Source organism: Podarcis erhardii, assembly GCF_964252035.2.
Source record: "Podarcis erhardii genome assembly, chromosome: 8".
NCBI lineage: Eukaryota > Metazoa > Chordata > Lepidosauria > Squamata > Lacertidae > Podarcis > Podarcis erhardii.
Window position 1 is genome coordinate 65390828 of NC_138499.1, and position 25041 is coordinate 65415868.

Here is a 25041-nt window from a genome sequence, read left to right on the forward strand (position 1 = left end):
GAAGTGGGGAGGCAGGAAAAGGTCCTCCTTTCCTTCTACTCTGCAGTTTTAATCTGAAATCTGCACCCAGAGCTCAGAAACTGCTTGCACTAATGAAACTCCCTGTCGCAAAATGCGCCTAAAACAATGGGAGTTTCGAACACTGGTTTTACTGCAGTCTGTGGGTACCATAGATGAAACCTTAGACCAGGAGTAGCCAAAATAGCATCATGGAATTATAGAATCGTAGAGATGGAAGGGACCCTGAGAGTCATCTAGTCCAATGCCAGATTCTCAACTAAAGCATCCATGACTGATTACCTCTGCTTAAAAACTTCCAATGAAGGAAAGTCCACCAACTCCTGAGTGAATCCGTTCTTACTGACAGCTCTCACAGTCAGAAAGTTCTTTCTGATGTTATTCAGAATCTCCTTTCTTTTAACTTGAGTCCATTGATATGTATCCCACACTCCAGAGCAGGAGAAAACAAGCTTGTTCCATCTTCCATGTGACAACCCTTGAGGTATTTGAATATTTTTTTCAGACTACAACTCCCAGCACCCCTGATCACTGCCTGTATTGAGTGGGGCTGATGGGAGTTGTAGTCCAAAACATCTGGAAGGTACCACACTGACTACCCCTGCCTTAGACAAGTGCTCTTGGATCTTTGGATCTGGTGCAACGGGCACAAATGACTGCACCTCAAAACTTAATTCTGCTTGTCTCGCCAGGCCAGCACACTTCACACCACAGGGGAAGCTGTGTTTGAAATGTGGGACATGGCAGGGGCTGTTGTTCAAGCGTATCATCGCATTAATATCCTGCCCATCTCTAAATAGCAGGGTTATCACATTTTATCCTCGCTCGTTAGGTGAGGCTGAGGAACAGGCTATGCTCTCAAAAAAAACCCAACAACAACAACCTAGTGAACATTGGAGCTGAGCAAAGATTTGAATCCAGTTGCTTTTCTCCCAACTCTACTGTACATTTTGAAAGCCCTATATGCCCAAGCCTTTGAGCACAGCTACTAGAGAGAGTCATCCTGTGCTTATTGCAGCTAGAGAGGGATTTCCCCCTTTCCCTTTTTACTGCAAACTAGTTCTAACATTACACTTTCTGCATCTGGCTGTGGACTGAACAAGGTTTAGATGCAAATCCTTATTATACTAGTAAAAAAAGTGCCAAGGATGGAATACCCAGACTGGAGCGCTTCCGCAGTATCACAAAACATGATATTCAGATTTTCCAGGCACAATTAAAATTGTGGGCGATGCCAATCAGCTTTGCATTTGGAAACTCAAGCTAGATTCTTCTCAGCCTGTCTGTCCTCATCATAAAACAGACTGGTTTTTGTTTGGGGTAGTGTGGTTACCTTGGCAAAGGACTCACCAAGTTTCCTGGTGGGTGATGGCAAGCACTTTAATTTCAAAGCTGTTTCTTAATAGGATTTTGGGGCAAATCATTTTAATGGCCTTCATGAGTTCTCGCATGAGCTGTGTCTATGGCATCGTATGTAAAAGAAGAGGGGCTGTAATTTACCATGTCTGCATTGTGGATGCTCTGGAGAAATACAACTTGTATGATTAGAGACCCTTAAGGAAGCTTTAACTATTCATTACTCCCCAATGTACTTTAATCAGTTTTAATGTGTGTATGCAGCCTACAGACCAATTACAGAAATTCTTCAGAGTTCACCAAACATAGTTCAGTTAATTTTCTACTTCTCTCATTCTTACTCAATTTCTTGGTGCCTCGTTCCCGTGTAAGTGTGCCTAGGATTGCCGTCCAAATTGTACGAACAGGTTGAAAAGATAACAGCTTGCCCACTCCCAAAATAAGTATATGCAGGGACTGTGAAATCTATTATTCTATTTATCCCAAGTTTAAAGGCATTTTGCAGTGTTAGCCAAGTTCAGAAAACCATGTAAGTGGTTGAGACTCTCACCTTTAACAGCTTACAATACAACTATTTGTCTACCTGATTCTCAGACTGGTAGCACAGCATCAAAGGCGCTCACAATTGAAGATTCAGTCCCTCCTGGTACTTGCAAAACGGGTTTAAAGGCAGACATTAAAAGGATGTGACGCTGGTCCAGATAACAGTATGTGAACTATTGTGAAGTGTTTCTAATCGCATTAAAAATGGGTGTATATTAGTTCATGAGAATAATGTGTCATTGGCCCATGTTTGAACTTCGCTGAATGGAAAATCGAAGGAAATGATTATTTTGCTCCTGTTTCTCAGAAGCACTTAAACGAACTCCTGCTTATCAGTCCTGAAAAGATGTGTTTAAACCAGTCGGGTTGCTTTTTCATAACACCCATCTGCTGGAGGGCTTTACAAAACGAGTTTTGTAACAACTGAACCTCTGAAACAGAAAATTTCATACAAGAGCAATATTCACGAAGCATGTTTTCTTGAAGGTTTTATTATTTTAGTGCCCCCCCCCTTTTAAAGTATTTAATTATGGTTTATAACTCCTCTAAAGAAGATGCTTACAGACATCTCAGAATACTTGGTTTGTGCAAGTGAAAACTTGCTTAAACTCGTTTTTTTCACGTTCAAATGATCTTTGTATTTTATAGATCCAATTTCAGAACTGGCTAAGATTCAGATTGAAGCATCTCAGATTATTCACACAGCTTTGCAGATGCATCCCTCATGACTGGTCACACACTCAGTTCCCATTAAAAATCCAAAAACACTTTTTGACTGCCAGACCCATTCCCTGGATTCATGTATTCTCTCCCCACTGATACTTTCACCATCTCTCACATCTGGGTTTAGCCAAACCACAAGTTTGCGATTGCATCCTAACTGAGTGAACTATGACATTTTCCTATTCTGATTTGAAGGCAAAGAGTGCTCAGTGGCTGAAATGAGACAGACACCATCTCCCGTTATTTTTTGCATAATCTATGCAGAGTTAAGAGCAGCCTTGTTCAAAGATTTAAATTTCCCAGTTGAGAGATCAGTTGGGTGTCTGATTAACTTTTTATTAAGGGACAGGTCCCAGTACACTTCTGAAAAAGTAGATTGTTTTGGAATTTTAAGGAGGAATTGTGAGGATTATAGAATCATGGAACTGTAGAGTTGGAAGGGACCCCAAGGGTCATCTAGTCCAACCCCCTGCAATGCAGGAATCTCAGCTAAAGCATCCAAGACAGATGGCCACCCAACCTCTGCTGAGAAACCTCCAAGGAAGGAGAGTCCACAACCTCCCAAGGGAGACCATTCCACTGTTGAGCAGCTCTCACTGTCAGAAAGTTCTTCCTGATGTTTAGTCAGAATCTCCCTTGTAACTTGAAACCATTGGTTTGGGTCCTACCCTCTGGAGCAGGAAAAAACAAGCTTGCTCCATGTGACAACCCTTGAGATATTTGAAGATAGCTACCATATCTCCTCTCAGTCTCCTCTTATCCAAGACTCTTATCCAACTCCTCTTATCCAACTCCCTCAACCATTTCTCATTAGGTTTGGTTCCCAGACCCTTGATTATCTTGGTCAGCCTCCCCTGCACATGTTCCAGTTTGTCAATATCCTTCTCGAATTGTGGTGACCAAAACTGAACACAGTATTCCAGATGTAGTCTGACCAAGGCAGAATAGAGCAGTAAAATTACTTCCTTTAATCGGGACCCTGTACTTCTGTTGATATATCCTAGAATAGAATTAGTTTTTTTGCTGCTGCATCACACTGTTGACTCATGTTAAGTTTGTGGTCTACTAAGACTGCTAGATCATTTTCATATATATTACTGGGAAGCCAGGTCCCCCCATCTTATATTTGTGCAGCTGTTTTCCCCCCTGCCAAAGTGGTACCTTGGGTTAAGTACTTAATTCGTTCCGGAGGTCCATTCTTAACCTGAAACTGTTCTTAACCTGAAGCACCACTTTAGCTAATGGGGCCTCCTGTTGCTGCCACTGTGCCGCCGGAGCACGGTTTCTGTTCTCATCCTGAAGCAAAGTTCTTAACCTGAGGTACTATTTCTGGGTTAGCGGAGACTGTAACCTGAAGCGTATGTAATCTGAAGCATATGTAACCCAAGGTACCACTGTAGAACCTTACCATTGTTGCTGCCGAAACTCATTTTGTTAGTTTGGGCCCAGTTCTCCAGTTTGTTAAGGTAATCCTGAATCGTGATTCTGTCTTCTGAGGCATTAGCTACTCCTCCCAGTTTGGTGTCATCTGCAAATTTGATGAGCATCCCCTCAATTCCTTCATCCAAGTCATTTATAAAGATGTGGAACAGCAATGGGCCCAGGACAGAACCCTGCGGCACCCCACTTGTGTTTTTTCTCAGGATGGTGAGGAAACATTAGTGAGCACTCTTTCGGTTCAGTCAGCCAACCAGCTACAAATCCACCTAACAGTTGCCTCATCCAGCCCACATTTTACCAGCTTTGCCCCAAGAATATCATGGGGGACTTTGTCAAAAGCCTTACTTCAATCAAATCAAGATTGAAAATCCACCCCCATCGTTCTGCCCGGACGCTGAGGTCCAGCGCTGAGGGCCTTCTGGCGGTTCCCTCATTGCGAGAAGCAAAGCTACAGGGAACCAGGCAGAGGGCCTTCTCGGTAGTGGCCCCCGCCCTGTAGAACACCCTCCTACCAGATGTCAAAGAGATAAACAACTACCTGACATTCAGAAGACATCTTAAGGCAGCCCTGTTCAGGGAAGTTTTTAATGTATGACATATTAGTGTATTTTTGGTATTTGTGGAAGCCGCCCAGAGTGGCTGGGGAAACCCAGCCAGATGGGCGGGGTACAAATAATAAATTATTATTGTTATTATTATTATTACACTACGCCCACAGCATTCCACTGGTCCACCAAGCTCAATTCTCTTTCAGCCAAATCCCAGCAGTGTTTCACTGTCCTTTCAAGGGATAGTATGCATGCCACCATGGGTAGTTCAGACATCATGCTGACTAGCATCCAGGTCAGATGATACACCTATGGTGATAAGTTATCACCTGTGACTGCTGCTGTGCTGCATGCCATCCATGACATGTAATCAGCTCCTGGTACACACTGTCATATGCACCCTTTGATGGCAGCAGCTCTATGCATGGACTGTCAATACCATCCCACTGAAATAGTACGTTTGACCAGCTTCAGAGCTTTCTGGAAAAGCTCACTGACTATTCTACCTCCTTTTATGAAATGAGGATGTCATGAAAAGAGAGAGGCTGCGGAGCATTATATGAACCAGCACTTTGGTTGATGAAGCTACTGGGTGGCCTTGGTCATGCCATAGTTTTTCCACCTAGCCAGCCTGCACAGGATGAAGTGGGACAAACCTTCCATGTGCACCAGCCTTAAACTCCTGAGAAGAAGGGTGATGGCTCAAAAAACAAGAACAAGCAGTTAGTTATATCTGCCAAGATAGAGCTAATCAGCCACCCTTATGCCTCAAGGCAAAATAGCAAAACCGGAGACTGAAAGATCTCTCTCCATATCTTTCCTCTGCAAATTTGATGGTGTGTAGCGTGAACTAAGCTTTCAAAACAAGAAACAGCATAGTCAAGCATTAAATACACCAGCAAATAAATGGCTTGCTGATCGTTTTGGTGTTGTTGCAAGATTCCAAGACGTAAACATCCAAGATGGGGAAATATATATTCAAATGACTCACATCTCCCTACCTGCATTTTTTAAGGAAATGTATAGAAAATGGGTGTGTGGAGTGAAAGGGGAAAGGATAGAATGGCTAAGAAGAAGCAGGTGGGGATTTCTAAGGTTTGGACATGCCCTGTGACTCTAAAGGTCATTGCCAAAGTTGAGCATGACTGTCTCCGGCAGGAAGATTTGAGAGTAAGATGTGCATGTGTGTAATAAGCCCCTCTGTGCACATAACTTGGGAATCTTAGCCCAACCAGGATTCTTTGAAGTTTGCATAGGTGGGCTTTAGAGATGCATCAATCAAGATACTATTATTCAGAGATAATCGTTACACGTTCATTTTATACTACTAATGGGGGCTCTGACCGCTTGTATAGATGAAGAGGTAAGCTGTTTTTGATTAAGTTTTTTTATTTATTTTCTACTGTACGGTGCTCTCCCTCCTTGATCCAAACTGTCCTGAAGGGCCTTGACACTTTTAGATTTTAAACTATAAGAATTCAACAATTTAAAAAAGCAACTTGTTGGCTGCAAAGGTAAATCCAAGTGGAAACTTCCAGCTGTTTGACTTTTCTCTGCAGCATATCACTGGTGTAGAATCACTAGTGATTTCCATGGGGTATTTATTGACATTTTCTGTAGCCACAGTTTGTTGTTCACTTGCGAACCTTCATTTGTTTTAACAGATCATGCCATGCAGAGGGAAGAGAGGGTGGACATTCAGAAATGCAAGAGCAAACCCTTGTGTTAATGGAACAAGAGATTTACCACTACTTTGGATACAAGCCTTTGTCGTTGTTGATGCAACAGGCTAACACAGCTTTGGAAAATATTAGTATTTGTACTTTTAAAGCAAATGGTTAACTACCTTGAATAGCAATCATAACTGAATGGTTCATATCTGTGTAAGGTTTACATTTATAGTTAACTTATAGACACAAGCAGTGTTAGAAGTTTTACTGAACAGGTTTCTGTTATTAGGAATTTGTCAGCTCTCTTTGGGCAGAAAGAAAGGCACCCATTTCCCGTTCCTGTCCATCCCACCTTTTCTGGAAGCCAGTCTGGCAAAGCTAATTTGACTGAGTCACTTAGCATTATTATTCCTTGCCTTACAGGCACCTTTGCCATAGTACACTGTGATGACTTGTATTCATTGCTTTTGTCAGGCTATAACCTGGATGCTGAGCTCAATATCTTAGATGTGTTCATGGGCGTAGCCAGGGGGGAAGGAAGGGACAGCCCCCCCAATCAAGTAAAACAACTGAAACAACTAACTGACCAATCACGACAGCTCTGCCCCCCTAACAAAGTCCTGTCCTCCCCAAGAAAAATCCTGGCTACGTTCATGGAGGTGTTAAAGCTCGGAGGATACAATTAGGGGTCAAACCAAGCAAAAATTCCAAAAAGAATAGGTAAAATATAGAGAATATCTTAAAAAGCAGTGCCCTTAAATTAATACTTGGACTTGTTTCAATTGACTTCTGCAGAATAATTCATGGTTCTTAAGTTAAAAACCGTAATAAAAAGGGGTAATAATGAGCTAAAAAGAAGACAGTTTACCAAAAATTGGGGGGGGGGGAACCGTGTTGAGGATGAAGGAAATTAATTGGAAGAAAAGAAGAACTGAAATAAGGTGTGTGTGTATATAATTGATTAAATATGGGTGTGTGTGTGTGTGTGAGAGAGAGAGAGAGAGAGAGAGAGAGAGAGAGATATTATTTGTTTTGTATAAGTTTGTGCCTTTTAAAGTTAACATTGCTTTAGGACATAGGAAGCTGTCTTATACCAACTTGGAGCATCAGTTCATCTAGCTTAGAATTGCCAGCACTGGCTGCCAGCAGCTCTCCAAAGTTGGAACCTGAGAGTTATTTCATACAAAAATATTGTGCTACAATCCAGCTACAGCCCTGGTTTCCTTGCCTTGCCTATTTAAAGGCATGCACTGTATTTGTAAATAATTGCACACACTATTGTTTGGGGTCTAAGGCAAGGTGCAAATTGCATCAAGAACACACAGATGGGCAGAAGAAAAGCCCCTGCCCTCCAGAAAGCCCTCAATGTCACCCCAAACACAATCACATCTTTTATCCCATTGATTAATCCCAAAATGTATAAGGCTATACAGTCATACCTCATGTTTCGTCCGCTTCATGTTATGTTCTTTCAGGAAGTAACCCAGAAAGGGTTACTTCCGGGATTCACCGCTTGCACATGCGCAGAAGTGCAAAATGACATCACGTGCATGCGCAGAAGCGGCGAATCGCAACCCCCGCGTGTGCAGATGCGCTGCTGCGGGTTTCGTTCTTTTCATGTTGCGAACGGGCCTCCGGAACGGATCCTGTTCGCAACCAGAGGTACCACTGTATACAAGTTCTGCTTGCACAACGATATTGCCACTCCACATGCACACTGTGTGCCCTCCCCAAAATCTGCTACGAGTCTTAGGAGAACCCCCAGAACAGCCCAAGGAAGGAGGAAAGGGGAGGTTGTTCCAATCTGCTTCGCAATACTTTGCGCACAATGCAGGTACATTGGTGGGGAGGGATTCAACAAAGCGCTATGGTAATTGTCCCATCAGTGTATGCATTTCAGCATGCTAGACAGAACAATTCCCACTTCCGCCTGCTTGCTGTTCTTGGGGTTCTCCTGAACCCCCAGAGCTTAATTTGGAAGGTGAGAGGGGTAGAGAGAGGGTGGACAGCCCTCTTGTGCTAGAAGAAGTCCTTGCCCAGACTTCCACTAACAGGACTCCTTAGCTGAATTCAGTGCTTTTTTTCCTGGGGTACGCAGGGGTACACATACCCCTGAACATTTTGTGAATCTTTGTACTTTTGTCCATTTACTGTATTTATTTTCCCCAATTTGAACTATAAAATGGTGACTTTCTTGAGTCAAAATGAGAGTACAGTGGTACCTTGGGTTAGTACTTAATTTGTTCTGGAGGTCCGTTCTTAACCTGAAACTGTTCTTAACCTGAAGCACCACTTTAGCTAATGGGGCCTCCCGCTGCCGCCGCACCACCAGAGCACAATTTCTGCTCTTATCCTGAAGCAAAGTTCTTAACCTGAAGCACTATTTCTGGGTTAGTGGAGTCTGTAACCTGAAGTGTATGTAACCTGAAGCGTATGTAACCCTAGGTACCACTGTACCCCTAAACATTTTTTAAGGAAAAAAAGCACTGGCTGAATCTGGCCTACGGATTGGAACTGCTGCGCCAAACAAAACATGTCTTGAAAAGGAGTTCAGGAAAACCCTGTCTGTCCACTTTTTAAGCCACACTGATTACGTGTGAATAGATCCTGTAACTGCATTAATATGTAAATACTGATGAGTGGTTTATGCCCTACTATTCAGACTTCACCTCAGGCATATCCATCAGGTACCATGTATAAACAGAGGCCAAAGGAAAAGAGAGAAATGGAGACTTAGGAATCTCTGTGAAGGAACATGCAACCAGGCCAAAATCAGCTGGAAAAGGCGAGGAACTAAGTACCCATTTTGCACAAGGGAACACAGCTTATAGCTTCAACCAGTTGCTCACTTGAAGAAGCTATTAGGAGTAGACAGGAAAGTGGATGGGGAAAGGGTTAAGCATCTTCTCCACTCAAAACCACCCTTCCCGAAACTGTTTTGAATCTGTAAAGTACACAAACATTATAGGGACTTCATTGCATACATTTGCACATAACCTGAAGTCAGTCCCTCAGGTAAGGAACAGGTGGAAAGAACAGGAAGAATAAGACAAGGGAGAGAAAGACAAGCCAGGCATAGAACAATAGATATGTTCTATAGCAGCATCTTAGGTAGCCTTCACATTTACCAGACACGTCCTGTTTCCTGATTTCCTCTTATGTATTCCCAGGAGGCCCAGGGATACAATTTGGCCAGGCAAACAGACATAACAAATAACTTCTGCAAAGCAGAGCTTACTCCATTCTCTGTTTAGGACACAGAAACCTGCTGACAGCTGTTCTCTGTGGTAATGTACACAGAAATCGGCCTGCGACCTTACAGTTTTAGGTTTTAGAAAATCTTAGCTTACCTTTGCTTAAGTCTCTACTCTCTGTTACGGATCACATTTGAACCTCATTTACTGAACTTTGTGTGCACAGCGTTTCTTTGTCGAGGAAAATGTGGAATTGTCAACCGAGGAATTATGTGTATGTCCATCTGCGCAATTTTAAAACAAAAAAAATTCTGTTTATTTCCACTTTCTGTAACTGTTGTGAAGAATTAATAGGCACTGCTCAATTTTAAGGGAGTGCAAATTGAACCACCTTAGATGATGAAGACGATGGTCTTATGAAATTGCTGTACACTACCTTGGCAGGAAAATTATATCCTGAAAGCTGGCTTATAAATTATTTCATAAAAAAGTAAGAAAATCACTGAACCTATTTTACTTATTTATTCATATTTAACATATTTATATATTGCTCACTCAGCAGACAAACTCTAAGTGGTTTACAAAGAACAATCTAAAATGTTCATTTAACTGTATCAATAAAAGCAAACTTATAAACAAATTAATATAGAATGTTGTCAATATATAGATTAAATCAGCAATTTCAAAAACCATTATACATAGTAACATTACATGATAAAGTTACATACCTGAGTGGCTTGCCAGATTAAAAAAGATTTTTCAGAAGGCACTGAAAACAATGCAAGGCAGGGACCAGCCTAATGTTAATGGGAAAGGCGTTCCAAAATTTATTTTATTTATTTGAGAAAAGTAATTATAGGATAGTACAGATATTCAAGTAAATAAATAGTATAACATTGTACACCTAGGATCTACCGTTTATACTTGAAACATCACCTATAGATCCACTCTGGACATTCTTTCAGATATAATAACAAAAGAACACAGAACCAATATAAAATGTGTCAGTTGGACTATTGGTTTTGTGGTTGAGTGTATTATTTGCATTTGAGTGTTTTAAAAATATAGTTTTTTAAAAAAAATTCTAAAATTGGGCATGTTACATTGTTGAAATATCAGGAATGGTGGCAGGTTTGGAGTTTTTGTTTTGCTTATACAGCCACATCAGGTTAGCTGGGGCCAGGATGAATTCATCAAATTTATTTCCATTTGTGTCCTTAATCTGGATTGGAATCCAGGTTCCCAGAGGTAAAAAGGCTAGGCCTGATTCCTAATCCACTGGGCCCTCAGCTTCATAAACAACCCCTCCCCCCATCTCACAAGAGGCTTCCCAGTCAGCTCTTACATTTTCCACATTTATTGCTAATTTTGTCAGAGAATATAATGTTATTAAAAGGGGGCTCTGAGGTTAATCTTTATCCATACGCGAGAAAGACGTGACACGATGTCACCCAATAATTGGGATCTTATCAGTTCAAAGTATGTCAAGAAGAAGAGGAAACAAATCAGACCACAAATGGAAATGGAACGTGCCCATGCATTATTAGCAATTTGTTTTGGGTTTTTTCTCCTTCCCTAGCAGAAAGGACTGGTGGGTGAGAAGATTTCACAGGCAACCCGGTCTATGAGACAGAAATGATGCTGTGATGGAGCCATTACTAGCAACAACAACACAATGCTTTTTCTCTGCTGAGGCTAACTGTGCCAAATATTGATCTGTTATGTTTTTTTTTTATCCTGCCTGTCCTCCAAGGAGTTAAAGGTGCTGCTCCTGGTTCTCTCCCTTTCATTTTATTCACACAACAAGCCTGAGAGGTAGGCTAGGCGGGGAGAGAGAATACTTGGCCCAAGATCACCTCAGTGAGCTTCATGACTGGCCCAGAGAGATCCTGGTTCAAATCCCCACTCAAAGTCTAAATAACAGTACTATTCTGTCCATTAGAGCAGCCAACTGCTGGTTTCAAAAACTCCATACTTCTCCTATAGCAGATGTAGGGAACCTTTGGCTCACCAGATGCTGCTGAACTACAACTCCCATCAGCTGCAGGAAGCATGGACAATGTCCAGAGATTGGATTTGGATTTGATATCCCGCTTTATCACTACCCAAAGGAGTCTCAAAGCGGCTAACATTCTCCTTTCCCTTCCTTCCCCACAACAAACACTCTGTGAGGTGAGTGGGGCTGAGAGACTTCAGAGAAGTGTGACTGGCCCAAGGTCACCCAGCAGCTGCATGTGGAGGAGCGGGGAATCGAACCCAGTTCTAGTCTACCACTCTTAACCACTACACCACACTGGCTCTCATTATGATGGGAGTTGTAGTTCAGCAACACCTGGAGGGCCAGAGGTTCCCCACATTGCTCATGTAGTCAGGGCCTATATTGATTTGACTGCCTTTTCAGACTCCATTACTACTGTTTTACAGTTTGGTCCAGTAAAATGCTAGCTGGTTGGCGTTCTTAAGTGCAGTTAAGTAGCCTGGTGAATCCAGGCTCCTGTTGGATTCAAAATCTCCAGTACTCCCTCACTCCTCCTCAACCCCCACTGAAGGCATAAGGAGCACTGGCAGTGAAGCTTTCTGCTGTTGCAATGAGAAGGTCTTTGACTTTGGGCTTCCCTCTCTGACTTTGAGCAAGGAGTTCCATGGTATCCTATAGCCCCCCCCCTCAACTGCCCTCCCAGGGGCTACAGGATTGCTCCCTAAATCAAGGTAAGACTTATATTTCTCATCCACAATTCATGTGTATCACCTGCTCACCTCTGATTATGTTTTTGGCTCCAGATATAATTTTCCCAGGCCTTTACGTCTAATCTGTTTTAATCTCATCTCCATCACTACACCAGTGTGGTGTAGTGGTTAAGAGCGGTAGTCTTGTAATCTGGGGAACCGGGTTCAGGTCTCCGCTCCTCCACATGCAGCTGCTGGGTGACCTTGGGCCAGTCACACTTCTCTGAAGTCTCTCAGCCCCACTCACCTCACAGAGTGTTTGTTGTGGGGAGGAAGGGAAAGGAGAATGTTAGCCGCTTTGAGACTCCTTTGGGTAGTGATAAAGCGGGATATCAAATCCAAACTCTTCTTCTTCTTCTTCTTCTTGAGAATTTTATGCTCGAAAGCGGCATATAACATAAATAAATAAGATGGCTTTACTATGCTGCTTTTAGATTTATTGCTTCTAGGATTTCATTTTTGTTTTTTAAAACCTATTTTGTAAACTGCCCTGCAAATGCATTTGAAGGACAGGGTAGCGATCCCTAAAACAAACACTTAATTTACACCTCTTTGGGAATTTGTTTCCATACTGTGGTGGCCAAACACTGTGGCAGCACTTGGAACAGCTATGCAAAGACTCAGGAAAACCTCCTGGTCCCAGGCACATCAAGTTCAATCACTTGGGCAGTGAGATTGGCAAATTCCCTGCCTGAAGCTATTGTTATTCACCTTAGATGAGTAGGCAAAGCTAGAAGAATGCATTGGTTTCAACTCTGCTCCTCCTTTCCATGCTAGGGGGGAGGAAAGAGCAAGTTTCCAGGCCCTCCAAGTGTCCCTTGGAGGGCAAACTTCTAAACCCTCCAAATGCCCCTATTTTCTAGGGGCAGTCCTAGATTTACAGAAGCTGTCTTGGTTTCTGATTTGATCCTGGAGTGCTCTGTTTTCCCTTAGGACGCTCTTATTTTCATTGGAAAAATGTTGGAGGGTATGAAGTTATGCGACCCCTGAGCCAAGGAGATAAGGAGATAAGACATCAAAAGGCAGCTTTATAGGAAAGATTTTTAAAATGTTTCTTAAACGTTATATTTTTATATTTGTTGGAAGTCATCCGGAGTGGCTGGGACAAGCCAGCCAGATGGGTGGCGTATAAATAACAACATTATTGGAATAGGATGTCCCTAGTTTCATCGGAGAATAGTTGGAGAGTATGAATTACTGGTCCCAAAGTTACTATGTTCTGCCTCCCAGCCACTGCTATGAGACAGGTGAAAAGGCACAATGTATTTCCCTGCTTCTCCTGGTCATTCTGGAAACAACTTGCGGTAAGAAAGTGGAAAGTTGGGTGATGATAGAGAGTCAGCGCGATATAATAGAGGACCAGGGACAGTTGGGTTCAGGTCTTACTCAGTCATGAAGCTATGTGATATTTCACCAGTCATTTTGCCCTCTCTGTGCTGAATACACCTTGCAAGTTTGCTGCAAAAATAAACTATCAACTACATTGAGCTTTGGGGTGGAAGATAAGGATACAGAAACTAATGCATTTGCAACAGGTATAGCAGATGTAAATGTGTGTGTGCAGGTTAAGAACTGAATTGTGATGGAAGTGCTAGGGGTGTGTGGCATGTTTGTTTAAACTGATATTGCACTTTGCAGCATTATGTGCCCACTTAAAACAACTCAGTTAAGAGGGTCACCTAAACAATAGCATTTTTATTATTGGCTTGCAGAAGGTTGTCATGGAAGGAGCTGAAACGGTTCTTCCCGAGAAGCGAGTTCCAGAGCCTGGGTGCAGACACTGAAAAGGCCCTCTCCCCAGTTGCCACCCAGATGTTGGCAGGGCTCAAAACTCAGGTAGGTTTATATGGGGGGAAAGCTGCCCTTCAGGTAACCTGATCACAAAGCATTTAGGACTTTATCGGTCATAAGCAGCACTTTAAATTGTGCCAAGAATCAAACACGCCGTCGTGTTCAGCCTCTCCCTCTCCCTCGCTCCTTTTCCTCTTCACAGGGTACAGGTAGTGGATTGTGGGAGAGGACACAGGTATGAACACTTGTGCAAGTCTGCAGGCTCAGATAGATTGGATTATTTGCAAAGGTGTTCAAGGCCTATGGAATATGAGAACCACTTATCTAGAGATGGTTTACACAGGCCTCAGCACACAGCTTCTACCACCGTACCGGATTGCTAGAACCAGCCTGGACTAAGTTTACCTTCGGTTAAGGGTTCTGAGGCTCACAAGTGACAAAGGAATTTCTCCCCGCATCTCGGTCTGAAGTTCCATATGCTGGTGGTTCCTACCCTGCACCGCCAGTCTGCTTGAAAAGTACTGAGGGTATTAGCGGACCTTTAGTGATTTATTTATTTTTGCCTGTTGTAGCAATCTTAATGCACTGTGTAAGATGGCATTCTTATTGCTTCTCCTTACCTGGGAGAAGCCGACTACAACTGAGCTTACATCTGAATTATATGCATAGGATCAGGCTGACAGTGACAGGGGTGAAGCATGTCTGTTGAACTTATCCCTGCCACACGTGTTTTAATTATCTGCTTTTTATTAGCTATCAACAATAAAGTTATTTAAAAACTGTTCAAAGGAGCTATGATGCCTAGGAAAGACTCTGGTGATCCAGATCAGGTTCAGACATCAAAAACAACAACAAAAACAACAACAGCAACAACAAAAAACAACAAAAACAAAAACAAAAACAACAAATAAATTGCTGGATTCCTCTTACTATAAAACAATGGTGTAGTAAAGAAAAGCAACAGGTAAAGGTTCTCCTTCCATATTCCTGTGGTGATGGTGGTTAAAACTCTACCTTTGCACAACCTTTATTTTAAAAAATAATTGCACAAGAAGCTTCTTTCATATTAAAATCTGGCTGCAATCCTGTTTATAGTCACCTGGGCAACTCTATTTGTTGGGCTTTCTTCTGAGTAGACATGTATCGGATTAGACTGCCAGTTATTTCCCTGCCCCATCACCATGAGCAAATGTGGAAAATACCTTGAGTGTTACTCGAGGAAGATTAAATGCACTCCCCTCTCCTAGCAGCTGCCAAGGCCACACTCCTACTGTGAGTTCTGCCTTCTTTCTCCCTTTAGTGGTTTCCACATGCTTTGCCCTTCTCGCACAAAACTACCCATGCACATTCACTCTTTTTCCTGGTTGCTGTCTCACTTCCCCCCAGGCCTAACAGACACAAGCCTTGCTACTTCCTATTTGCTCTTCTCTCACAACTTCTTCCTTCTCCTCTTATGACATGATGTAGAATTTAGGAGTATGGGCACAAAGGCTGGAGATGAAAGGCTGGGGGTTGGACTCGATGGCCCTTGTGGTCTCTTCCAACTCTATGATTCTATGATTCTCTATGATTCTATGAAAGGTAGTTGTTTCCCTCTCCGCAAAGGTGAAAGTAGCAACGATAAAGCCCTCTGTTGTCTTCTCACTGTATTCCTTGGTCAAACAGGCCTTTTAGATTTTCGCGGTGCATCGAAAGCTGCCAGACCTGCTTGAGCAGAAATGATAGTGGAACAAAAAGGAATAAGTGTGTGCATGCCTCAGATAATAATAGCTCTAACATGTCACTTTCAGCTCTCTAAAACAGCACAGATCGGGAAGCTTTGACCTTCCAGATGTTGTTGGATTCCAATCAGCCCCGGCCATTATAGTCAAAAGACAGTCAAGGAAGTTCTAATCTAACAACATCTGAAAGGCTACTGGATCCCCACCTCTGCTCTACAGTCAAACAACATGCAGTCGTCAGAATTTGTCTTCCTGGATCAGGATATCAATTCTTTGGCTCAAGTAGTGTCTTTATAAAAATGATGATTGTCAGAAGTCAATGTGATTTAAGTCCTAGCCATTCCCTTCAATGCAAATCTAGGATAATTTGTGTTATTGTCAAGTTGTTACTTCTGTTGTGAATGGGGGGAGCGCTTGGCTAATCAACTACTGTCTCCCCAAAGTGATCAGCTGGGCCTGGTGGCGTTTGACTATCAAGAGGATGCCAGAGATAGCCGTTCACTACAATGCAAATCTAGGATAATTGCGTTATCACAATGTAGTTCCTGTTGTTGTTGTTGATGGTGGCGGTGCTTATTCACCATACATTTAACTGAATGTCACAGAATGTGCTTTTTACATTTTGTGAACATTTGATTCCACTCTCTATATTTCACCCCTATATGCCCATGTAAACCCACTGGCTGAAGACAAACATTGTGCATCTTATGAAGCAGTCTGTAGCCCACAAAAGCTTAGGCCCCCTGATACAGAGGTAGTCAATGTGGGGGCTTCCAGATGTGTTTTTTTTTTGCGGGGGGACTCCTCAACTCCCATCAGCCCCAGCCAGCATTGCCAGTGGGTGTTGCAGTCCAGAAACATCAGGAGGGTACCACATTGCCATCCTTGCCCTGTGTATTGATCTTGAAGGTGCCCCAAGACTCTTTGATTTGTTGCAACATGGCTACCACTCTGAAGTTGCTTTTTGGTATTCGATATTCAAGCACATAGTTCCTCACATTATGGAGGTTCTACTTGTGCCAATAGCTTTTGGAAGAACCAACAATCGCTCCAGGTTTTGACAGGTCCTTGGGCAAGATGCCCTTAGTGGGTCCCCTTCCCGATTGGAGATAACCGTATCATGAAGGAAGTTCCTTCTCATTGTAAGCTATTGTTCTTAGAAGACAAAGTGACACCGCCGATTAACCTCTTGCGAAAGCTTCGGTTAACCAGATACACTATGACAACTGTAACTATCCCTTGGATCATCTGAATACACCGTAAGCAATTATTTAAAGTCTCTCCTTTTGCCTGACACTATAATTATAATAATTGCATCCTGAAACTATTACTGGATGCAGAATTGTGTAGCAGAATTAAATATATGACAGTATATACCAAGCAGTTAATCTTTAATCACCTGCCCCTTTACTGATTAATTTATAATATAATCAATCTCTGTTATTTTCCCCACACTATACATTTCCCAAACAATATATATGGCGTCTGTTTATAAGATACTGAAGCAAATATAAGCTAACCTGCAGCTGAATGTCATGTTTGGTGGGTGCAAGGTTCCTGCAAAATTCAAGGGAGCAAGAAATTGTAGGAAAACCACCCGGTAGCTAAATGATATGTACCGTATGTAAACCTTTGCCAAAGAGTAGTGTTGGATGCGACCAATGGGAGTTGTATCTCAAAGCACGTTGAGGGCACCAGGTTGGAAAAAGCTGTCACACACCATTGGATTATATTCCATTAACTGCTGCTTCCTTGTACATTCAGAAACTAAGTGTGTGCTTTGCTGTGCTGTCCTAGAAGATAATTTAAATACTAGAACTGTCAACATGAGCTGGCCTCTTGAGATTTTTTTTTTTACATGGAACTTCGACACTGTGTTAGCAGCTTGTGTTTCAGTGCAGCCGGTCAGAAATTGTGTTTATTTCTGTCATAGAATTTATACAAACAAAACAATGAAATTTAGAAAATTATTAAAATCAATGATACGGGCAGCAACCGTTTTAGGGGCATCTGATTTGTGTGTGACTGTGCTGAACTCAGAAGAGACCCAAAAACATCCCCAAAAGGGGCGGAATGGGGTGGGGTGTTTTCAGACTTTTCCCAATGTTGTTTCAAATATTCGCAATTTAACTTAAACGTGCCGCGTCTTGGAATGTAATTATGCGGCGTAGGAGGTGTCCTAATAACCCCCCCAGCTCTAACCTTCCTCTTGGCGGATAAAGAGAGGCATTTCTCTTTCCATTCGCACAGCCTGGCCTCAACTTCCCTTCCCTTAGAAGTGAAAGACAAGCACCTGCTGCTTGCAAGAGAGGAGGGACCAGGGACTTCCTTGGCATTGCTCAGTTTCCTCAGGAGGGAAAGGGGGGAAAGTGCAGGCATCCCAGGTAACAGCATAGCCGCTCCCTGGCAGAGCCCAGGCTTGGCTCAGCTCCCCATGCGGTTTCCTCAGAAGGGTGGAGGACGGGATACACACTGAATCATGCCACAGCAAGAGGAAGATTCCTTTCCTCCTCTCCCTGGTACTGCCTGGAAACTGAGCTCTTTTCCCTCCTGGCATCCCCAGAAGGAATTTAGGCAGGAAGGGAAAGACTGGAAGCCCACGGAGATATATTTCTGCCCCTAAGAGCAGTTTCTAAAAGCTGGAAGGTTTGGAAGGGGAGCAAGCAGGTGCGATAGTGGCAAAATGTCTATCCATAATAAGAGATAGGCTATTGTGCTCCTGGACTATGGCAGGCTGTAGGAGAATCATGTTGTTACCTGAGATGCCTTCACTTTGGGTGTAAGACTAGCAAATGTGGTCCCCCCCCAGATGTTCCGCACTCCATCTCCCATCCATCCCAGTCAATTTGGCCAATGATCATGGATGATGGGAGTTGCAGTCCCCTCAAAAAATCTGGTGTGCCCCCCCCCTTTGGCTACCCCTGCCTTGGAAAGAATTATCCATGAGTTGCTTCCGTTTCCTGGTCCAACCTGCTCCGATTCCTTCCTTTAGGAGGAATTTCAGTGTGAGTTGCTTCCAGTTCCAACCACTAGTCAGGAAGGCACATGGAAAATTGGAAGGTGCCTCATATAGAGGCAGGCAGACTGTGGAGCTAGCTAGCCCTGTCTTGCTCGCTCAGGCTCTCAGCACATCAAGGTCCCTGAGGCCTAAGTCTATCCCAGCTTTCTTCCAAAAAAAACCCCCATCTTAACTGGAGCTGCCAGAGAACAAGACTTCTGTTCTGTCATTGACTCTCCACTCATACCTGCCTCATATTCTGAGCACAGCTGCTCTTAAAACATCCAGAATCAGCCGTGGAAATATTCTATATACCGAGAGCAAATTCATTTTCTGGAGTGTTTCTGCCGAAACAGGGCCAGAAGGAGTGGGGGAATGAAAAGGAATGAAACATCTGGAAACCTAAACAGGAACACTCCAGATTGCAGCGTTTTGTCAGACATTTTGTAAGATGGGGAATCTGTGGCCCTCCAGATGTTGTTGGGTCGACAACTTCAATCAGCCCCTGTCAGCATGGCCAGCGGTCAGGGATGATGGAAGCTGCAGTTCAGCAGCATCCGGACCCAAGGAAAGCTGTTAAACGTAGCACTCAAAGCTAATAATAAAGTATAGCAAAAATGATATTAAAAACCAGAAATAACCATGCTTCCGGGGCTGTATACCTGTTAATATAGTTATGCCAAAACTAGAACTCAAGGCCACCTCCAAGAGTGTTTTGATTCAGAGGACCAAACAGTTTTCTCTGGATACTTTTTACTTGCCTGTCAAGCATAGCAGGGAGGGGAAATGTGGAAGCAAAGAATGAGCAGGAAAGAATTCCATATTTTTCAATGGTCTCAAAGCCAAGTTAAGGCCACAATCCTCTGCATATTTATTTGGGACTAAGACCTATTGGACTCTGCATGTGAGCAAATGTTCTTAGGATTCTGCTGTATGCTTGGAGATTAAGTGTTTGATCATATCCTCTTACAAAAATAGCAGGGGCGATGGACCACCCTGTGCTACTGTAAAAACCAACCCTCAACCAACCAGAAATTAATTTGATAGAGGGATTTTTTAAAGAAATCTGACTTTAGGGGTTTTTTTTGGGGGGGGGAGGTGGCTGGTACCAGATTTCTTAAACAGAGGATTTTTTTTTAAATCCACTAGCATCCTCCTCAAAATATCCAGGAGTCTGGGCCTACCTTATGCCTCAGGAGAATTATTTACAACCACCATTGTCTGCGTTTTAATTGCCAGGTGTTCAATCAACCTAAACCTAGGAAGGCTGCGTGTGTTTGTGTAGGCCTCCCCGCGCCTCCTTCTTCGTCTGGATGGTGGAGCAACTGGTGACACGGAAGGGATGCTCGCCGCCGCCGCCACCCAGGGCTTCCATGCCTAAGGTTGCAAGTGTATTGCTAATTGCTGGGACTTGTTGCTCCATCCGCTCCAGGCTGGAAGGCGGCAGCAGCAGCAGCAGCCACGACGTGGGGCTTCTCTCTGCCTTTCTCGTTAATTAGACGGGAGAGAGAGAGAGCTGAATGCGCGGCACCTGGTTGACAATGGATTAAGCAGCTCGAGACAGGCAGCGGGCGATCCCTTCAAAGACGATACTGCACCGTCTGCATCCCTAGCGCTTTATCAGTCCCTAACACTCAACTGCCTCTCTCTGCGCAGCGGCGGCGGCGGCGGCGGCGCTTCCTCCTTGCAACTGCAAGCCTGTAATGGAGGGGAGCAGCAGCAGCAGCAGCCAGATGGTACTTTACCACCGAGAGACTTTCTAGTCTGGAAACTTCCCTCTTTCCACCATCCTTTTTGTGTGTGTGTGTGTGGCGGAGGGGGGTGGTAGAGGAGGAGGAGGAGAGCAAGCAAGCAAGCAAGCAAAAGAGAGGGGTGGGGGGAGTTATTTCTTATTGCAAGATTAGTTGGACTTTTGTCCCGATGGTTAGCAAAAAGTTGCTTAAGCGAGGAGCAGCAGGAGGAGGCTGAGCTGGCTCCGTGCAACTGGGAGGAGGAGGAAGGAGAAAAGTTTTTTACTCACTTCTCTGCTGCGAGGAGCAGAGCCCCTCCCAGGCGAGGAGAGGGAGCGAGCGAGCGAGATAGGGATGCTACCGCTTGCAAGAGGCGGCGGCGGCGGCAGCGGCAGCAGCAGCAGCCTGGCTGAGTAACACGTCCCCGGGAGCCTGGCCGGAGCCACACGTGATGCGCCTGCCTCGGAGGGTGAGCGGGGGCGCGCCGTGCGGGGTGGGGGGACTGGGGGCACCGTCGGGCGCCGCTGCCGGGCCGGAGGGCTCCTCGGCTTCGCCTCATCCTCCTCCGGGAGGGAGGAGAGGACGAAGGGAAGTTCTGGGGGAGTTGATGAACTTTGCACATCCATCGAAACGCCATTTTGAATTCGGCTGCTGCTCGCTCTCCCCCCTCCCTCCCTCCGGAAACTTTTGCTTTCCTTTGGTAATTGCGCGTCCCCGGCCTTTCCCGGTTATTATCCTTAACTTTTTTTTTTTTTTTTTTTGAGTGGCGTGCGGGGGGGTCGGGAGAGGGAGGTGTGGGGGGCGGCCGTGCATCATCATCCTCATCCTCATCACCATCCTCGCCGCTTTCCATCCTGGCTCGAGCCAGGCAGCCCAGCCCGGAGCAAGTCCGACGTAAGTAGGCGAGGCTGATGCTGGAGGGCGACTTTCTACCTGCGCCTCTTGGGAAGGAGGAGAGAGGAAAGGCGCAGCTTGGGAGCGAAGCTGCCTGGGGGAGCTTCCGAGGCGTGCAAAGAAACTTTCCCCCCCCCCTTACGAACGTGCGGATGGATGGGTGGGGATGAGGAAGGAGGACACTTGCGGCGAAAGGTAGAAAGTGCCCCCCCCCCCTTTTCAAGCGGCGCGACTCTCTTGCTGGTGTTGCAAATGTAGCTTTTGGGGAGGGAGCGAGAGGTGGCCGGGTGTGTTTTGTTTTTTTTTTTTGTTTGCTTTTTGTGTGTGTGTCGTGGAGGAAAGTTTCTGAAAAGTTGCTTGGCAGTGGTGCTGAGCAGATGCTGAGTTGGGGCAGCGTTCTGTCTCTCTCTCTCTCTCTCTCTCTCTTTCCCATCCCCCGCTCCTCCCTGCCTCCCCTTCTCGGCTCCCCCCACCGCTCTTTCCGTGTTGCAAACTGTACCAACCAGCAACACCCGTTGCAGCCTGTTGCCTGCAGGACCTGATGCTCATCCATATTAAACCGTCTGAGCTCAGGAATTCATCCAGATCATCTCTCTCCCTCCCCTCCTACTGCAAAGTTTATTTTTAACCAACGATTTGGATGGGCCTGCGAGAAGGAGAAGCATCTTTTAACCCAATTGGCCTCCGCTCCCTGCAACTACATCCTCCTCCGGCTCGCTCTCCTCTTCCTTCTCCAGCAATTTTTTTTTTGTTGCGTTGGGGTTGTGCGAGAGAGGGAAAAGCTTTTATGATTTGAAGATGATGGGGAGCGAAGCAGCTCCCCTCCCTTTAAGTTGAAGTGGAGTCGACTCTCAAGGTACAACTCTTCTCTTCTCTCCCCCCCCCCCAAAAAAAACTTGGTCTCTTTTTCCTCTCTCTCTCTCTCTCTTGGGCATCTGCTAACTTTCCCCCCTCCTTGTTCGCAAGGGCGGTTGCTGGAAGCATCTGTGTGTGTGTGTTGTTTCTGTCGCTCCTTTTTAATATATATATAATTGTACTTTGGTACTTCTCGTTCCCTTTGCCCTCCCCTCCCCTTCACCCTCGGGGGTGGGGGGGGGGAAGAGGGAGAGGTTGGAGCCTTCACAAGATCAGTTCTGCTTCTCTCTCTCTCGCTTGGCCTTCAGCAAAGGTGCACGCGCGTCATCCTTCTCCTTTCCTCCTTGAATACTTTGGAAGGGTTCGGCGTGTTTTATGGTCCTTTGGGGTATGTGTATGCGTATGCGTATGTGCGGGAGGGTATCTGCGCTTCCTTTTCTCCCCCCCCCCCCGTTGTACTGGGTCCGAGGGACATCTTTCTCTCCCCCCACCCCTTCCAATGGATTATAGGAGGAAACGCACACACGCATCGTCACGAGTACAGGAAGGAGCCCCGCGTGCGTCCGAACCTAGGAAAATGTGTCGCGTGTCCTATTTACTTCTGTTTTCTTCTTTTACTTCTGCGTCGAATTCTGAACTTAACTGGTCCAGGTCTGTCTCTTTTTCTGTGTTTTTTTTTTTAAAAAAAGATTCTTCTCGCATCTCTTTTTAATCCTTTTAATCGACCCTTTCGGATTAGGAACAAGGACGTCGCTATTAACTCTCCCACCCCCTTCTATCCCCCCACAATTGCAACATCCAAAACTTCTCTAAAAGCGCCCCCCCTGCACCCCCCTCTTCTCCTCTCTCCGTGTTAATGCAGACTAGTCGGGACTCGTCTCTTAGGAAACTGCGACCTTAATCGTTGCTAAGAAGCAGCGGGGGAAAGGTTTCTCTCTCCTCCGCCCCTGGTCGAAAGACGTCTTTCCCTGCCCCGCCACCCTCCCCCCCCCCCGTTTTTTCCCCTTAAAAGATTGTGGCTGCAAAAAGAAAGAGATGATGTCTCTCCTTTCTTTGGGAACTTAAAAAGGGAAAAGAAAGAGGGGGACAGGAAAAAATAAACACCCACCCGATCTTTTATGACCTCCCCACACCCATGCAAACATGGAGCGAGTTTGCAAAAAGAGAGAGATTTTCTCGCCGCTCTTTGCAACTTGATCAAACTTTTTTCTGCCCTTGCTCAAACTTTTCCCTGCCGTTGGGCTCGCTCTCTGTTGCCTTTATTTAACCGAGAGAGAGAGAGAAGGTGCTTTTTGTATGTGGGTGAAGAGCAGCCATGGCAAACGTGGTGGTTGCTCTCCTCCGTCCTCGGCCAAAGTAACTTCCAGCTTTCTAGCTCGCAGTTGTGCAACAGGCAAAGAGAGGCATCTCGTTGCCGGGCAGAGTAGAGCAGCGAGAGAGAGGAGGCTGGAGATGCTGTGAAAACTTTCGCAGAGGGAGGAGGAGGAGGAGCCGCCGCTGCTGCTGCTGCTGCTTGTTGATGGTGGAGGTGGATTGAACTTTGTCATGTGGGTTGATAAGTTTGCTCTGGCTCTGCCCTCCCCTCCCTCCGGCTCTCTCCCCCCCCCACCCCCTTTCTTACCTCTTCGTTACACTATCTGTCTCTCCCGCCTCTCCCAGTGCTCTGCAATGCATCCTTGATGGGTTATAAAAGAGGAGGGGAGAGCGGTTTCTCTTAGCTCAGCACATTTGTGCTCCTCTGCCTGGCGAGGAGAGAGAACGAAGAGCCCAGGTCCCGATGGACAGTCCCAAATTCGGAAGGGGCTTCAGAGCAATACCCAAACTGCACTCTTCCTGGGGAGATTGTGGGGGGGGGGGTTTAGGTTGTTTTTTTTTCTTGGGTGGTGGGGAGAAAATAACTCATTAAAATGCCATTTCCTTGACTTTTAATGGTCTGACTTTGAAAAGGATGGCGGAGTTGCACTTCCCTTCGTTTTCCCTCTTGAGATGGGATTGGTCCTTTTTCTTTACAGTTTTTGGTGCTAGGTGGGGGAAATCTGTAGCATATTATATATATATATGAAGAGAGAGAGTGCCATCTGAGCATAAATCTGGTGTCTTCAGCCTGAGAAGGCAGTTAAGCTAGTTGGTTGATTCCTGGCAAGGGAAAAATGCTCGAAACTTTACATTTTTTGACTGCCTTTTACTTTGCATATGTCTTACCTTTTGGACAAGGTCGCTCGTGTTTAAAGCAGTTTTTCTGATCCTTTGGGCAGGAAAAAAATTGCCTGTGCAATAGGGGGGATCTTAATTCTCTCTGCTTTTCACACCGATGCTTGCATCTTTTAAGATAGCTCCTTTTTCAGTAACTCCTGGAATTGTGACGCTTCTACTAACTATTGGCTGATATCTTTAAAAGGGTATGGTGGCATGAGGAATTGGATGCAGTTTGGGAAGGGTTAAAAAAAGTTGCCCTCAGCGGCTTGGTTCTCTCTCCTCAGATGAATATGTGTATATGCGCATGCAGGGGGAAATAGACATGGACCCAGTGACTCATGGTCACACAAGCCATATTTGTTTTAGGGTTTTATTTTCCCTTTGAAGGCTTAGGGGTATAGACCTCCTCTTGATGTGTCTGCATAATGCCCATTAGCATTAACTGGTGTTGCAAGTACATCCCTGGGAGAATAGACCCCTTTGTGTGTTAGAAACTCAGAAACAGCATGGCTCCATCATCCAATCAATCAAGTTACCACAACACTTCTTTTCATCCTTCGCTTAAGACACACCTAATGGCTTTAATTGTTTCAGGGCAATTGGCCAGAAACTGATGTCTTGTGTATGTGTGTGTCTG

At 44.8% G+C, this 25041-nt stretch overlaps 1 protein-coding gene and 2 long non-coding RNA genes across 14 annotated transcripts in view; 2 read left to right on the top strand and 1 right to left on the bottom strand.

Moving 5' to 3' along the window:
• The window catches only part of LOC309348104, a 436068-nt gene that overhangs the window by 13906 nt on the left and 397121 nt on the right, over positions 1–25041 (bottom strand). The gene's annotated exons all lie outside the window — the stretch shown is intronic.
• Positions 11808–17722, top strand: LOC309348161. The gene is made up of 3 exons (XR_014159250.1): positions 11808–12201; positions 13932–14055; positions 15801–17722. It is a non-coding gene; the product is annotated as an uncharacterized lncRNA (long non-coding RNA).
• Positions 20180–25041, top strand: part of RREB1 (ras responsive element binding protein 1) — a 126760-nt gene continuing 121898 nt past the window's right edge. For 4 of the 12 annotated variants that reach the window (XR_014159125.1, XM_081872966.1, XM_081872977.1 and 1 more), the window contains exon 1: positions 20633–20928. The gene's annotated coding sequence lies outside the window, so the exon portion shown is untranslated. Of the gene's footprint in view, positions 20466–20632; positions 20929–21232; positions 21354–21442; positions 21549–21880; positions 22210–22576; positions 22597–25041 lie in introns of those variants that run through there. The other 8 variants (XM_081872972.1, XM_081872967.1, XM_081872970.1 and 5 more) reach the window with 6 other exon arrangements.